Here is an 18,607-nt window from a genome sequence, read left to right as displayed (position 1 = left end):
AACATAATCTTATAACATAATAAATATTGAATTTGAATGCTGTTGATCTCGTAAGAGAAATATCGCATACTCTGTATGAAATACGCATGTATGCTTGATGAATGTTTGGGAACCTGTATTTTATATTACTTGTCAAGTATAACTGGTTAAATTAAAGTGGACCTGTCTTTAAAAATAAAATGCCGTTTTTTATTTTACTGACACTATGTATTCATACTGTGTTTTCCTACAGTATGATTAGTTCAAAACGTAACATATCGTCTGTTTACACAATATTTATTGAACATTTAAAAAGACGTTTGTATCAACTATCAGTGTTTTTCAAATATCTTTTTTTTTTAGCCATGTGTATTCAACTGATATCTAGTGGGTTTTTTAAAAAAAAAAAAAAACACGTGAATTTACAATTGTTCACTTTGTATGTAATTTTGTTAAAATACTTTTGTTATCCTATACTAATCCTTTTAAACATGTATACGCACAATAATAGTAGATAAATGTTACAGAATGACCAATGAGATTGCCAGATTTGAGTTTGTAATTTTTAAATGGCCAATGAAATTTTTTCTTATATTAAGTTCTTCCCTGTAAATTTTACAGGAAGTCAGTCTGAATTTAGACGGCCTATGGCCAAATTAGTTTGAACGCTACTAGACAAGTGTGTTACTACCGCTAATTGTACGTTATAAGTCGAACACGATAACGTTTACATTAATCGCCTTTTGACTGATGTTTTAAACTTATACAACTTTAATTCCATCTTTATGACATGACGTTGCAAAAGGACATGACATGAACATATACATGCTTGTTCCGCGTCGCGTCATATTTCTGCATATTGGTATATACCGGAAAACGGTATTAAGTGGGGTGCCCAAACACATTTTTTAGTCTCGCTCTTTCTAAAATGACCTGACAGTAAAATAGGGAAAATAGGAATCCCTAAAGAAAGTCCAAAACGGCAAAATTGAAACTGTTGCAGGCTCGGTTTGACTGAGCCTGATTATTGACGGTACTGCCAAGTGCAAACTACCCTTCACGCCCTGTAGCACCGTCTTTAGCAGAATTCAAGATTTAAACATGAAAATGGTGAAATTTTGAATTTAGAAACACGCGCAGATGTGATCATACTGAGGTTACCATGGAACCTTTAATGTGACACGCTAGTGCCATTCCGTGAAAAGCGGTGTATTGTCCCCACATAAAAGAAAGTGAGTGACATAAACGAGAAAACAATGGGCGGCACAAGCATAAATTACTCTTCCTTGAAAATAAAGAATTATGAACTTTTGACAAACTTTAAGATTCTCTTACTTTACAGTAACAGTAGGCCTACTTACACATTCTTTAATAAGGTTCACAAACACTGATTCATTTCATTTATTCATTTCACAAAGCTCCAGACGGTAGATATGACGTAGGTGTAACGCATGAGAGATGTACGGCGTTTCAGGCTTTGAACTTAAATTTGTAAATCTTTAAATTTAAAACATAAAACAAAAGCTAAATAAATTACTGTCTTTTACTCAACTACATGTATATTTACTTTGTGATAATGATTACACTGAATATGTACCGAGCCGTGTAAGGACCATTGTCATAAAATAAGTTGAATATGAAAACCAAGAACACGATGCTACGATCAGAAAGGGGTTATGAAAATGATATAATTATTACAGGTGATTCAATTGAGTACCAAATATCAATTCAGGGGAGGCTTCACATATGCTGTAAAGTGTATACCATAGGTTTAAAACTTATTTGTTGAGTGCACTAATGTATTGTGTTTTTGTTTATTGTGATTTCTCTAAGACTGTGGATATATTATACAATGAAATACAACCTAAAAAACATCATTAAGTGTATTTTCTATTTAGGCTGTTATCACTTATACTTTTCTTTAGTTAATGAACATTTAAATAGGTATTCACACGAATGCCATGATCACAAAATATTTTTTCTGATTAGCGCTTTCGTTACCGTCGTATCCACACTAATAAAAAATGTTATTTTTATTGATGTCGTCAGCAAAAAATATACATTATAATCAACTTAAATATCGTACATACATCTGACATAGTATCATCAAATGATATTAATAAATGACAATCTGTAAGAAATACTGCAAACTTATTAACACAAAATATTTAAACTAGATTTACCACAGCTGAGTATTTCTTGCTTGCAAATACAATGTACATATACATGTTTGCTATATGTTGATACATGTAACACTTTAAGGACACCGTATTTACGACATGTCAAACGTTATCTCTTAATCGGTTTTTGTTAACGTACACATAACGATCGTTAAAAGTGTCTGTATACGCCATATAAATTTATAACATGGAATTGTTTTAAGTGACATAGTGTTTGGATATTAACATTTTCGGACATTCAAATACAATGGCTAGCACGAATGTGGCTGATATGGTTGATAAACCGCTTGAAGAGTTGGGAGCAGTTGGGGGGCATCATGACAGTAAAGAAGAGAATTCGATTATATATACGAATTTCAAGTGTGAACCTTGTCTCTTTGAAAACTTTGAAAAAGAAGCAAGTACATTTTGTACGGATTGTTCCGAGCATTTATGTGCTAGTTGTGCTCGTGAACATAGAAAGAATAAACTGTCAAGGAATCATAAGTTGTTCGAAGGTGAGGATATTTCAGATAAATTTACAACAATTGCGGCAATGAAGATAATGATGAATTGCCCTGACCATCCCGACACTGTTGTGACGTATAAATGTGAAGATCACGAACAATATGTTTGCATCACGTGTTTAGCAGAGTGTCACCGTAAATGTAATACGGTGAATGAAATCGCAAAAGCTAATACCCCTGTAAATGAGGATATGCATGCACGTGTAGAAAAAACATTATCTCAACTACAAGACACTGCAACAGCTTCAAAAAGAAAATCAGAAGAGAATATAACCACTTATAAAGATCAGCTGTCTAAAGTGCAATTACAACAACAAAGTCTTTTCAAAAGTATTTATGAAAAGTTGTCACAAGCAAAGGCCAATCTTGAGTCCGAAACACTTAATCTTGTCACTAAAGAAGTAAATGATCATGAAAGAAATTTAACGAAATGTAAAGAAGCAGATGTCGAGGGTCATGAATTTAGGAAGGTATTTGAATTTGTTGTGAAATTTGGGAACTCTGCTGAGAGGAGTGTTATCCCTGATCTTATATTGAGCACAGCAAAGGATTTGTATAAAACAATCAAAGCAGAAAATATGACAGAAATGAAGTCACTTAATTTTAAAACTACACTTGACATGGAAACAATTGGAAATATTGCAAACGTATCAATGATGCCCGCGTCCATGAATGAAAAAGAAGGAGCAAAGACTGATGTAAGTGTCTCCAGCGACGAAATCCCTAGACCAGTTCATACATTAGAAGAAACAGCAGAATCATCGGCTCAAGTAGGTCCATCAAAATGTAATGCCACTACGCAAACTGATGAAGCGGCTTTGCAGACTGGCAGTTTTGACACACCTGGCGGCTCCAGCAGATCCAATATTACACAAAATCTTACTGAAAATGTAAAAATCCCAAAAATGATGAATAGAAACATAAATCAGCTGGGAGTTTCGTATAAAGTTCGATGCTCAGGAGATAAAGCACGTTGTAAAATTTATGGTATAGAAATTCTGCCTGACGAACGATTAATTATAATTGATAACGCCAACAAAAAACTAAAAATCTTTAAAGAAAATTTTTCTCTACTATTTACAAAAGGTCTTGGTGATAACCCTTTTGATATGTGTCATATTAATAAGAAGACAATCGCAGTTTCTTTTGGAAAATCAATTGGTACGTATGATATTGGAACATGTAATGCTGACAGATTAGGACAATTCCCCACAAAATTTAAGATATTTGCTATTGAAAAAGTAGGAAATTACGATGTAATTGCTATAATTTTTGAAGAGTTTGACTCCGCTAACAGAAGACTTTTCTGTCAAATTAGAGATGCTAGAACTGGTCGTATATTTGAAACAGTCACTTTTGAAGATCAGATTAGCGTTCCCTTTAAATTTCAGGAGGATGATAATAGACGTATTTTTTGTAGAGACGTAAATGTAATTTTAATTTCAGAATTTACTAACATTCACCGTTTCACTAATACTGGTTATTCCAACCATACAAGCAACATTTTCAAAGAGTCTTTGTTCTATAAAAGCAGTGATGGAAGCTACTTGAAAGATGTAACGGATATGGCAGCAGACGACGAAGGTAATATTTATGTGTGCGAGCGTGACTCTTACAATGTACATCAGATTTCAAAACATGATTACAGAAGAAACCAAATTTTAATCAGGAACATAAAAAAGCTCATGTCGGTTTGTGTGAATAGCAAAAGAGGTTATGTGGTCATTGGCTGTGATGATGATGACTATATACATGTATATAACTTTTGTTAGATAGTTAAATACTACATGTTGTTCTTTGAATTATATTGTAATATTGTAATGGTTATTGTTAATGGAACAATAACCATTAACTTTAGCAAAAACTAGACTGTTTATGAATTTATGACTATATACGCTGTTGGTGCGTTATATTTGCAGTGTTTGAGAACAATGTATATTTTTGTAATATGTTGGTACATATGAGTCGCGTCATGACAAAACCAACATAATGAGTTTGCGACCAGCATGGATCCAGACCAGCCTGCGCATCCGCGCAGTCTGACCAGGATCCATGCTCTTCGCTTACAGACCCCTTAACAAGTAAAGAAACTGATAACGAACAGCATGGATCCTGATCAGACTGCGCGGATGCGCAGGCTGGTTGGATCCATGCTGGTCTCAATCCCATTATGTTGGTTTTGTCGTGACGCGGCTCAATATATTTTAGTTGAGTTGGTTTGCGTTCTCCTTTTTCTTGTTTAAAGAACAAAATGCATTACAATAAAACATTTCTTCCTATTGCAATATAGAATTTATATTTATCTATTGAAACGGCAGGGCAGCGGATCGAAACCATTTATTGGCCTTAAGTTTTAGTTAGTCATTGTGTGTAAGATACATTCTTCTGTATTTACTTGAATCAGTCATAGCAAACGTTTTTTGTCAAAATCATAAAGCTTCACTATCCAGCACACGGTGCATTAATCTTTTTTGGAAATAATGTCGTCAAAAGATAATATTACATCATAATTATGTTGCATCATTTATATGAATATGTACAGCAAACTGTGTTATCAATAATTTGGCACTTAAGATGCCAAACCGTTCCAAAGATTTTAAGCTGGCCAATAGCTTCAAAACGAAAAATGAATTCTTAAACATAACACTTATATAACATACATGTATCTATAAACTCTTAGAAATCTTAAAGTTATTAATGAATAGTCATGATTAATTTCCTGCCATCTTGGGGGACTGGGTTAAATGTCGCATCAACACTGTATAGGTCATATGCCGACCTCTCAGCTTTACTAGTGAAGGAAGACCCAAGACCCCAAGTGCCCCTCTGTACATTATTTCAGGCAAACTGAGCACCTGAGTAGAACCATGGACGTTGCGTAAGCTAACTGGAGTAGAATCCCAAGATACTGAATTCAGCTTGTTATTCTTTTCTGAGGGTAATTTGTTTTGTCAGTATTGTTATTTATGTATCTTGGTCATTAAAATCATGTAATAACATGGAATGAGAAGTACCTGCAGAGCGCTTTTTCTAAAATTCGTAAGGGTTATCGTAACTTGACGCTGACGTTTTAAACTTGCGCAAGTCTTAAGCATAAATACGTTAGTAAAACGGTGCCGTGAAACAGTTTTACGCAACAAAATGAAATTCCAAGTGAAAACGCGACATGTTTGAACTGTTAATATCCTTGATTTCCGACACCACTGACCATCACTGACAAGTTTCTAAATTATCAGTTATTGCTATGAAAAGTTGTTTGAAATAAATTCTTGTTAATTTCTGGTAAAATCGTACGTTAATTCAATGAATATCTTACTGTCGAACATTTATTTCTTGAATGCAATAATCTTGCACATGTTCGTGATAAATTTTATCGAGTCAATTCACTTGGAGAACTTTTCGCCTTAGTTCCATCTAAATCCCCGATTGATTACCTAAAGAAAGTTATCTTGTGTTTATAAGAGTTAACTAACTCACTTGTACAACCTCTTTTAGACCTACTTATTATAGTGTTCGGCGCGTCATGACCAGTAATGTGTCGATGTTGCCGTTAAACCAAACAAACAAAGAAACAAAACCAGTACAGCTAAACACACGACTGGCTTAAGTAGAGTCTGTTTCCAGGGAGGTAATCGTAAAATGTGTAAAAAATGTTTAAGGAAGAGTTGTCTTTCTTAAAATATTTGACTGCCAAACAGGCAATGATCTTGCAATATGTTCGTGGTCAATTCATATGGAGAACTCTTCGCCTTAGTTCCATCTAATTCCCCGATTGATTACCTAAAGAAAGTTATCTTGTGTTTATAAGAGTTAACTAACTCACTTGTACAACCTCTTTTAGACCTATTTATTATAGTGTTCGGCGCGGCATGACCATTAATGTGTCGACTTGCCGTTAAACCCAAACAAACAAACAAAAGCAATAAAGCTTAACGACTGGCTTAGATGGAGGCTGTTTGCAGGGGAGGTAATCGTAAAACGTGTAAAAAATGTTAAGACTCAGTTCCATCCAAAACAGCGATTGATTACTTAAAGAAAGTAAACTTGTATTTATAAGAGTTAACTAACTCACTTGTATAACACTTATTATAGTGTTCGGCGCGGTATGAACAGCATTGTGTCGAGTTGCCGTTAAATCCAAACAAACGAACAAAAACAATGCAGCTAAACACACGAATTTGTTTATAGGTTAGGTAATCGTAAAATGTGTAATAATGTTTAAAAAAGAGTTGTCTTTCTTCATTAACACTAAGAAGTATATATAGTCAATCTGACTAAAATTCAGATATACCTATTTCTGTTACGTAGATCTGATTACGACCATATATGTTTCGCCTACTTTATAATTCCCGAAAATGCGATTTTAGCGATGCAATCAAACCGATTTTGCATTGGTATTAAAAAAAGTATCAAAATACTGTTATCCGTGGAAGTTAAACAAATTGTGATGTGTGTGGTTTTTTTTTTTTTTTTTTTTTTTGTTTTTTGCTTTTTTTTTTTTTTGTATGTGTGTTTTTTTTTTTTTAAAATTTACTTAAAATTATAGAGTCAAGATTGTTTTGCCAGTTTACCTGTCGGCTATATGGACAACGGCAAGTTTGTTCTCGAAATTGTGACAAATGCCTACTCGGTATTTGTTTTCCCAGGGTTAAAATTAGAAACCGCAACACTTTCAAAATTATGAAAGATTACCAGAAATAACTTCGTAATTTTGTCACTGTTAGATTTAAAAGCGGGGCGTTATTTAGAGCTAATTTTAATGAGATTGTATATTATGAAATTCTGCTTAATAATGAATGTGAAACCTACAAATCTTAAATGCTTAAATGTTGCCATAATGATTTTTTTATTTTATGAATAAGCATATGCAACTTGATTTCTTTTATCCATACTGAATAGATAATTAAAGACCGGACAATGGTCTAATTCGTCATCTATTGCCAAAGGTGAGTAATAATATTTTGTATTTAGATATAATATTATGTACGGAAAAGTTAAAGGGCCTCCAATAAGTGAGATCATGATGTGTAAGTCGACAGATTTTAATCCGATTTGATAAGACGTTTTAACACAAATCAATTTATTTAAATCACAAAATAAACAAAAACGTTTATTTCGCCGATTTTTTCTCGATATGATCACATGTGCTATTAGAATTTCAATGTCATATTGAAAAGTTTAGTAAATTAATAATTTTAAGGAACTCTAATGCGATCGAATTGCCTAAAATTATCAAATTTGAAATTCTTTCATAAGTCAACTTATGTATTTAAAATTGAAACTATGCATAAAACTTAAATATACTTCGTATTAAATTGATAATAGACGTGTGGGTGATTTTTGGACCGATTTGAGACAAAAATGTTAAAACGCTTTTCATTTTTGGGTCAGTTTGCCCGCGCCCGGGAAACGGAGTGATCGAATTATCTATTTTTGTACACTAGTTATTAATCCAGACCTGAAGCCAGTTTTTGTTGCTATTTTTGGTCACTTCATGTTAAAGTGGAGTACATGTACCTTTAATATATTCTATATAGGCTTGTAGATAGTCTAGTTAGATGATTCTCTTTCCTTTCGATAGCAGGCGTTTATCATTTCACATGGTATTTACCATTTTGTTATTTTCTTTCAAAAATAAAGAAGATCTGCCGGACGATGAAGGATGTCAAAACCAAACTTTAGAATTAACAAATGAAACAGACAAAAATAAAGATTTAACAAAAAGTAATTCCAAAGAATCTTTGAAGAAAGAAGAAAGCTCCCCCGAAGTGAAAACGAGTGAAGATTCGAATATACCTGTAAAGACAGATGAAAAGAGTGATAATGCAAGTGATTATGTTAAGACTGAAGATTAGAAGCCTGACCAAGAAGGAAATAAATTAGGTATCCAAGAGCGTTGGTGAAGAGAAGATTAGTATCGTTCAAAAATCTAATGAAACAACTGCAGTTGTCGAAACCAGTCACCCTTAACGAGACAATAATGATCAAGAGTCTAGTGAAACAAGTAAAATCGGCAAGAATGATGATCATAAAGACGACAAAAATGATGATGGGACAAACGAAACTAAAGATAGTGAACCTAAAGAAAATCAAACGTCTCCCGAAAAAGGTGAAGAGAGCAAAAATGAAGAACCAAAAGGAGATCAAAAAGGTCAATTTTCTAATGAAAAAAGTGTAGTTGGCAAAAATGTGGAGCCTAAAGAAGATGCAAAGGCTGAAGAGCCGCACAGGAAAGATGAAGTTGTCAAAAATGAAGAGGAAAAAGATGGCAAGAAGGACCCAGAGTCTATGGCCAGTGCAACAGGAGAGGTTTCCAAAAATAATCCCAGTGAAGGCAACACAAGTCAGGTGTCCAGTGAAACAAGTGAAGTAAGCAGAATGACCCAGAAGTGAATGTAAAAGAGCAGGGAGCCAGTGTTACAAATGAGGTAGACAAAAACGATAATGCAAAAGGTGACGGAGATAAAATGTCGGAACCATCTAGTGCAGTAAGCGAGAAAAAAGATGCAAAAGATGGCGAATAAAGTCAATAATAATATGACACGTGAAGAGATAGCAAGAGTGGGGAAACATCAGACATGCAATCACTGATCGTGTATTACATTCGTTTATTGTCCGAAATGATTAACCTGCCCATTTTGCAAACATTATCCGGTAGTAAATATTTCGGAAAATGCCTAAAAAGCTGATAGTAGACAAATGTATTCATATATTTACATACGTGATATAGATTTTTGAATGAAGCAATGAAACATTTACTTAATGTTGTGTATAGACCACGTCAATAAAATTTAAATCACTCTATTAAGAACACTCAAAACTGTTGCGAGATATGATGCATGACTTGTTAAAGATATACTATGCTCATTTTTGGATAAAATACCTTTATCGCAGAAATGTATTGAAATATAGAAAAGTCTAGCTGAATATGTCTAATATGAATTAGAGAATGCACAAACTATGTTTGGGAAGCTGTATTTTATATTACTTGTCAAGTATAACTGGTTAAGTTAATTTGGACCTGTCTTTAAAAATAAAATGCCGTAAAATGCGTTTTTTATTTTACTGACACTATGAATTCATACTGTGTTTTCCTACAGTATTATTAGTTCAAAACGTAACATATCGTCTGTTTACACAAAATATTTTTATTGAACATTTAAAAAGACCTTTGTATCAATTATCAGTGTTTTTCAAATATCAAATTTGAGCATAATATATTTTTAATCGCATTTTTCATTCTGATATGTATGTTTCTTTATATTTTGCATTATTTAAGTGTCTTGCCATGTGTATTCAACTGATATCTAGTTTAAAAAAAACGTGAGTACAACAATACATTTTTCTATAAAAAAACGTGAGTAAGTACCATTGTTCGCTTTGTATGTAATTTTGTTAAACGACTTTTATATTCTTTGTACTAATTCTTTTAAACATGTATCTGTACAATAAAAGTACATAAATATAACAAGGATATCCTTCAGATTCATTTAAGAATGGCCAGTGAGATTTGAAATTACCAATGGAAAATCTTCTTATATTAAGTTCTTCTCTGTAAAATTTACAGGAAGTCAATCTGATTTTAGACGGCTTTTGGCGTAATTAGTTTGAAACCTACTAGACAAATGTGCTACTACCGCTGACTGTACGTAAATAAGAGGAAATTATTTATGTACATTATAATCCTTTGCAATAAATATCTTAAATCCAGTCTAGCATTATCACTACTACACATTATTATGGATTCTTACACGCTTCAAACAGACTGACCATTCCAGTGCATCTCTACATGAAAATATATATAAAAATGGATGTACACGGACGGACAAACATACAGATAAGACATATACAATACATGATAAATAAACTAAACTAATACAACATATATGAGAAATAAGACCACATCAATTTAAAGACATTACACTTAGGATAAAACAAGAAAGAGAACATTGTGGTCCTTAGAAAAGAGTGGCAAGTTAATAAATATCACAGTGTAAAATGAAGAAAGACAAAAATTTATTTCATGCTTTCCAGTGTTTTATTGTAATATATCAGATGATTTTATTCTGATAAACCACTAGTGAAATTTATAAAATATAATTTTCACTGTAGCCGGACTATATCTGAATGCGGATGAAAAGAAAATCATAACTAAATGGAATAACAGGCAGAAATAAATGCCATCATGCGTAAATGTTGCTTCTTTAGGAAAAGAAAGTCGATGCCATCATACATCATGTTAAAAATGTAACAAAATTAGACAAATTTAACAGACCTATATTTTATAATTGATGATGTGACGTCATGATGTGATGACGTCACAAAGGAGAATACGTGACCCGTTACGCGGCAAAATCAGTAAAAAATACTTAAAATCACTTAAAAAGCATGAAATAAAAAGAAATCTATTTGTTTTACATATAAGATTGAAATATATTTCATTCGTGAACACCAGCTATTATATTTTCACTCGTGGCTATGCCACTCGTAAAAATATTGCATCTGGTGTTCACCCAGTGAAATTATATTTCAATCTTATATGCAAAATAAACAAATATCCTCTATATGTACATAAAACATTCAAAATAAAAGATAAATATATCATATCATAAAATAAACGGAAAAGACATCATTTTAAAGAGATAATTACCCCTAAAGAAAGTGACTTTTGACAGATGATTTAAACTTATACAACTTTAATTCCATCCTTATTGCATGACGTTGCAAATTGACATGTCATGAAATGTTCCGTGTCTCGTCAGATTTCTGTATGTTAAAATAGTATAAAATCAGGCGATATGCGTAGTACAATATATAGATATAACATATTTATTAAGTATATTATAACACATTATGTTTTGTAATTAACCACCTTGGCTTATTAAAATTAGCCGTCATAACAATTCGTGATTTTGAACTCGAACGGTGCATTGTTGTACAACAAAACATTCATAATTGATATCAATTTTCTAAATAACACCTAAAATTAACTTTTACTACTTAAGTAGAGGATTTTCAATAAGTGTATGTACCTACTTAACTTATTGAGCTTATTGAACAAAATTATATTAATTCGAATCATATTAATAGTATTTTATTCAATGAGGTCGAGAAATTTATTAATAAAGTCATGCGATTAGAAAATGATTTCCTATTGATCACAATCCAAAGACTCAAATAGTTTACAGTCAAATAGTTTCATTTTTATGCTTGTAGTAAAACATTAACATGACTTGTCTATATTTATATTAAGCATAAGTCGTCACGTCGTATGCCCGTCCCATATCAATTTGACGAAGATAAAAAAAACTGCTTAGGTAGGCATTATGTGATGAAAAGATTCTGATTCGACGCGAAGCCTCATCACTGAATCCAATATAACGCTTTTATATCAAAAACGATGTCAAAAGTCCAACACTTAAATTTTTGTCGGCACACAGTGGTTTCCCCCAAATCAGGACAGTTTGAATGAAGGGGAGATCACTGCGTTTAGTACACCCAATGCTACAATTTATTTAAAGGTATTATATGCACATCTTTAGAAATTTATTGAAATCTATGAAATTCTCACAAAATATGTCTAATTTGAATAAAGAATGTGCAAATTATGTATGGAAAGCTGCAGTAACCATTATGGGTCAATTAAAATTGGCCCTTCTTTAAAAAAAAAACTCTGTTTTTTAATGACATTATACATTCAAATTTTGTCCACCTGTATAGTTTAAAGCACAACAATTCTGCTTTGTGGTGAAGTCAAACTATGTTTATTCTTTATTAATAGAGAGTGTGTAGCAATAATAAGTATTTTCAATTTTAAATATTAAATATGAGTATAGGATACCTCTATTAAAAGCCCTAATTTTAAACAGTTCCAGTCCATACTGACTACTCTTTAAAACATGCTTGTGCTTATGCGGTACTCTCGTCAGCAAAAAAAAATTGTTCATATAAGAATAAATCAAATCATTTTCTTAAAGGCTTTAACTTACAACTGTGGTGGAGCAGTACCTTTAAATCATTATCACAATGTAGATAAATATCGGTTTGTTTTTTTTTTTTTTTGTTTTTTTTACGCCGATCCTTAAAATTTCCATTCATTATCGTATTTAAAAAAAGTGGTGTGAAGATTAAAGATTTAAAATGCATTTCAGCGGATGTAAAGTCGAGTTTTTAACATTTACGTACGTATTGTCCGGTATATAAATGATCTGAGAATAAGTTTTCCTTTTAAATAAATATTAATTTTTGACAAACCTACAGTGGGCTTTTCAGGCGTTGAAGTTAACTTTGTAAATCTACAAATTCAATTCATAAACTTAAGCTTTAACCAATTGATGCCATCCGCTTTTAGATATCCATTCAAATTTATTTACTTCGTGATAAAACATTGACAACACTGAATATGTATGGAGGACTGTTAAGTCCATTTCTATGAAATAAGTTGAATTAGAAAAACAAGAACACGGTGCTACGATCAGTAGTAATGCTTATAATAATTATTGCACGTGATTCAATTCAGTGCAAAATGCTGTTAAAGGCCCATCATGCTTCTGAAATGCTCTTATTTTTATTTCTTAAAAATCCTTTTTTTTAAATTGATGTACTTTTATATTTTTTTTATATTTTGTAGTTTCCAAAATGTTAATCATTGGCCAATTACCAGAACCATCTTTTTATGTGTTGCTTTTTGGCAATACGTATAGTGAATTCATATTTGATATGGATGTCAAAATGCTACTATGTTTACACTTTGCTACTTTAATGACAAGTTATTTCACATTTACCGTTACTTTTTTCAGGTAACAAAACTCTTTCTAAACTTTCTCTAAAACCGCTACTTAATCATTATAGAATATATGTTATCCTTTCTAAAGAAGTAAACATGAATTGTTTCTGAGGCATAAAGTGTATAACACATAGGTTCAAATCTTTTTATAATTGTACATTGATTCATTATGTACGGAAGAGTATACTGACCCCCCTTATATATTTTATATGCCTGTTTAAAATACGACGATACATGATAACAACATAGTTCGTAATGGTTTTTTAAAATTTATATATATAGTTCATGTTGATCTTTTCTGTTTTTTGGCTACTATACTGTTAAAGGTACGTATTATAAAATTAAGTCTTTCTGAAGACCTTACTTTTATTTATAAGAATTATGTTTTTCTTCTTTTCATTGAAATTCTACCTCAAGAAGCAGACGTTTTCTTGATGTAAACGCTTTTATTTATTTGAAAACAGTATGTTTTTGAGGCACTATTTGTTTGACAGATATAGAGATGATATAATCATATATAATATATATATTCTTTACCTGAGTTTTTAGCTTAGATGATGTTTTATAATTATGTTTCTTAACATAAGTTGATCGTTATGATAACACACTTGCGGTACACGAGTATCTTGCCAGTATTATATAAAATATTATAATTTAACTGATATATATCATTATTATATAAATGGTATTGAAACTTTGAGTAACTTATACTATAAATATTTCTTACATCTTTTTCAATGATTATACATGTTTTTTTTTATATCAAAACGAAAAAATGGCCATTTAATATTATAATAATAGATGCGACTTATTATACCAAGATAATCTAATTTAATTTATAAATTCATACATCTTTTTTCATGAGATTCATATGATAAAGGCTAAAGTGTACAACAACTGTATGTTAAGAAGAACATTCTGTTCTCTTAAATTTCCAAATATCATCGAAGAAACAATGCATATTTGTGATTTATGGTGTATAATAACAGATAAATCTGTGCAAGATTTATTTTATATATCATATAACTTGTCACTTTTTTTAAAGATATGTATTATACAAAGGTTTTTTTTCTTGAAGGCATAAAAAATATATAAGGGGGGGTCAGTATACTCTTCCGTAATTATGTGTGTTTATTGTGATATCTTTAAGATTGTGCATATATACAATGAAATATTATCAACCTAAAATCATCATTAGGTGTGTATATTCTATTTTGACTGTTTCACAGTGAAATAAAAGCTAATACTTATATTTTTACAGTAGCTGACAGTATCATCTAAAATGAACATTTAATCATGTATTCACACGAATGTCATGATTACAAAATATTTCTACTGATCAACGCTTTCGTTACCGTCATATCCACACATAAAAATGTAATTTTGTATTCATATGGTAAGCAAAAATATGCATCATAATAAACTTATTCTCAGGGCTAAAATCTCGTACATATTTTTGACATAGTATATATAATCATATCTTAAAGGTCTTATTTCTTATTGGTACATGTACTTTATTGATAAATGATAATCTGTAAGAAATACCGCAAACTTATTAAGACGAGAAACGAAATAATTAACATGTTTAAACTAGGTTTACCACGGCTGTGTATTTCTTGTTTGCAAAAACAGTGTACATAATATGTGTTTGCTATGTGTTGATAGCACTTTAAGGACACCGTATTTACAACATTTACAACATGTAAAACGATATCTCTAACCGTACACATAACGATCGGTTAAAACTGTGTCATAAAGTGGCTGTATACGCCATATAAATTGATGATACGGATATTTTAAGTGAAATAGTGTTTGGATATTAACTTTTTTGTAGGACATTGAATTTCAATGACTAGCACAAATCACAGACTCTTTGGGTTATGTGCGTGGCTCCCCTTCTTGATCCGCACTTGAATACACCATGTCTATTTTTATCGTGCAAACCGTATGTCAAAATATTTTTGCATATTATTACGACCTGGTCACATGTCTTGAACATAAAACTTGTTTTCTGCTATTTTAAAAAGGTCCCTAAAATATCATTATTTCATAAAGATAACAATGTACGCTTTCCTTTGATGTGAGACGACTGGAATGAGTTTCGACACTGTTTTGCGCTTTCATTTATGCCGAGAACCAAAATCCCGCAGCGGTTACTTCCCCTAATCAGTACACAAGACTGACGGAAAGGGGGTGGGGGAAAAATCCCGGGATCGCCTATAGAAAAGCCGGGATCCGGGATCGTATTAAACATATAGTAATCCCGGGAATTGACCACCCGTCATCGATAAATTATCGATTATTTCATGCCTTTTGTGAAAGATATGCTTGTGATATGCTTGTTCACAATTTTTATGATGTTTTTTTTATCGTTGATGGCTATGATATATATTTGTATTTGAATGATTTTCGTTGAGACTCGCATGTACTGTAATACTTTATACATGTGTCTTGGTTGGTTATTTCATATGTTTGATAATGGAAACATTTAATTAACAGCCGTACTAAAAAACTACAATTTGTACGAAAATAAAGTTTAGATTATATATTATAATTGTTGTTTAATTATTATTATAATTATTATTATTATTATTATTATTATTATTATTATTATTATTATTATTATTATTATTTGAATTTTTTTGTAGAGCTTTTGAATAAGTTTGATTTGTAGTAGGCCTAGTTATGAAAAAATATTTTAGCGTATTTTTTCACAGATGAGAGCCTTAATTGACCTCAGAATGTCACACACCCATAATCTTATTTAATATTGTAAGTACATGTACTGGCAGTGGAAGTCATTGTATATTGGTTTCGAGATATTGACACAAATGACACGTGCACTTTTATAATAAATATTATGAGAGATGAGAGACACCTACATGTCTGGTGAACCAAAGCGTGTTTGCTACGTAAAATAAGATTAAGCCGGGTTTTTTAAAATTTTATTTAAATACATTTTGTTTGATTCGTCACGGAAAAAGATGACCTTTTATATAAATATTTTGATTTTCCTACTTAGATATAAATCTTTTAATTTTTAGTGATTTCCGCTTGTCAAACAGAATCAGACTTGTAATGTTCAAAGCATTTTACTCCTATCAATAAATTAGTATATTATACCTTTAAAAAATCACAACAAACGAATTATCATTTTCTCTATTAAATCATTACGATATTTGTACAATATTTTTAGAACATCTTTGATCTACCATATCACATTTAGAAAAGACGGGATTGCATTAGATATATAGAGATCCCGGGATTTGACCACTGCCGTGTCATATTCAGAAAAGCCGGGATCGTATTTAACAAGAGAGATACCGGGAATTTGACCGTCTGCCATATCACATTTAGAAAAGCCGGGATCGTATTAGATATATAGAGATCCGGGATTTGACCACTGCCATGTCACAGTCAGAAAAGCCGGGATCGTATTTAACAAAGAGAGATACCGGGAATTGACAGTCTGCCAAATTACATTTAGAGAAGCCGGGATCGTATTAGATATATAGAGATCCCGGGATTTGACCACTGCCATGTCACAGTCAGAAAAGCCGGGATCGTATTTAACAAAGAGAGATACCGGGAATTGACCGTCTGCCAAATTACATTTAGAGAAGCCGGGATCGTATTAGATATATAGAGATCCCGGGATTTGACCACTGCCATGTCACAGTCAGAAAAGCCGGGATCGTATTAGATATATAGAGATCCGTGCTGGATCACATATATAAAAGCCGGGATCGTTTTAGACAAGCAGTGTCTATCATCACTTTCACCATCGTCGTCATCATCACCATTATCGTCATCACTAATAAATCAAGTTATTATAATATAGGGGAAATTATTATTGAGTGGCATGCGGCAATATAATAATGTGTATATAACGAAGGTCAATACAAGTTGGCAATCAATTAATTCTATGATAATATACATGTATCTAAATCATATATCAGTAAGGTAGAAGTAGCTAGTTCATTTTGAACAAACACAAAACAGAACAGAACTTTTATTTCGGATTTATACATAGTACATCATCACATACATAATAATATTCAAGTAACATGTACTTTCAGTGCAATCAATGTAAAGAAATCGTGATATAAATAATATAAAGAAATCAATAATTGTAATGAAACTTATGTTGATTGTTATTAAGCCTCAGTTGAGGATGAACATATTTAAGGAAGAAAATCAATATCAAAACTTAAAAATAAAAAATTTTGATCTATCATTGAACATTATTTAATAGTGAAGTTCTAACAGTCATAACATTTTTGTAATAAAATGCTAATTAACATAGTTCCTTTTCTATTATCACTTTGCACAAATGCAATAAATATGTACATACTTGGGTTAACAAAATAATATCTTTTATATAAAGGTTACGAACATTTGTATAACATGGGCATATAAGATCAAAATGAAATTCGTCTTCTAAGTCTCTTAAAGCAGCACGCCTCCAGATTCATGCTAATTTTCATAAAAAAATTGAAAATGTTTTTGAATGTTTTATATTGTGAAATAACCAAAAGGAAGCCATTTATATATTATCAATGGCACTTACAAGCCATGTAAATTACCAAAGTGGTCAAAATATGCATAAATAGACCTTACTGCGTTAGTAACGCAGCAGAAATATAGTTGTACATTTAAAAAAAATCAGTCATTAACTGCACATAACATGTAAAATATTACTTGAATCTTGAACCATTTTACGTTTCCTAAAGTCGTAGTACATATTTCTCAAGTTTGATTTTATCGAAATATTTTGACTCATCTGGAGGCATGCAGCTTTAAAGAACAACATTGGCAGTAGCGTTCATTTCTATTGTATTGTATGTATTCTGTTTTCTAGCATATCTGCCAGTTTGTATTCTTAGGTTGTGTGCAGAAGTTCGTAATCTAGTTACAAATCGTCTCAAATGTTCAGGCAATATATCTAAATATCTTTCGTTTCAAAACTTCACATATACAGACATGTAAATAAACACATGTTTCAGTATGATAATTCATTTTAAAGTTGCATGCCTCCTGATAAACCAAAATATTTCAAGGAAACCAAACTCGCGAAAAATGTACCAAGATTTTAAGAAAAGTAAAAAAAAAAAAGAAGTTTCAGATAATACTTTACATGATATACGCGATTTATG

The sequence above is a fragment of the Ruditapes philippinarum genome, unplaced genomic scaffold (assembly GCF_026571515.1).
Source record: "Ruditapes philippinarum isolate M1 unplaced genomic scaffold, ASM2657151v2 ctg516_1_1_1_1, whole genome shotgun sequence".
Lineage (NCBI taxonomy): Eukaryota > Metazoa > Mollusca > Bivalvia > Venerida > Veneridae > Ruditapes > Ruditapes philippinarum.
Note: the sequence above shows the minus strand (reverse complement) of the source record.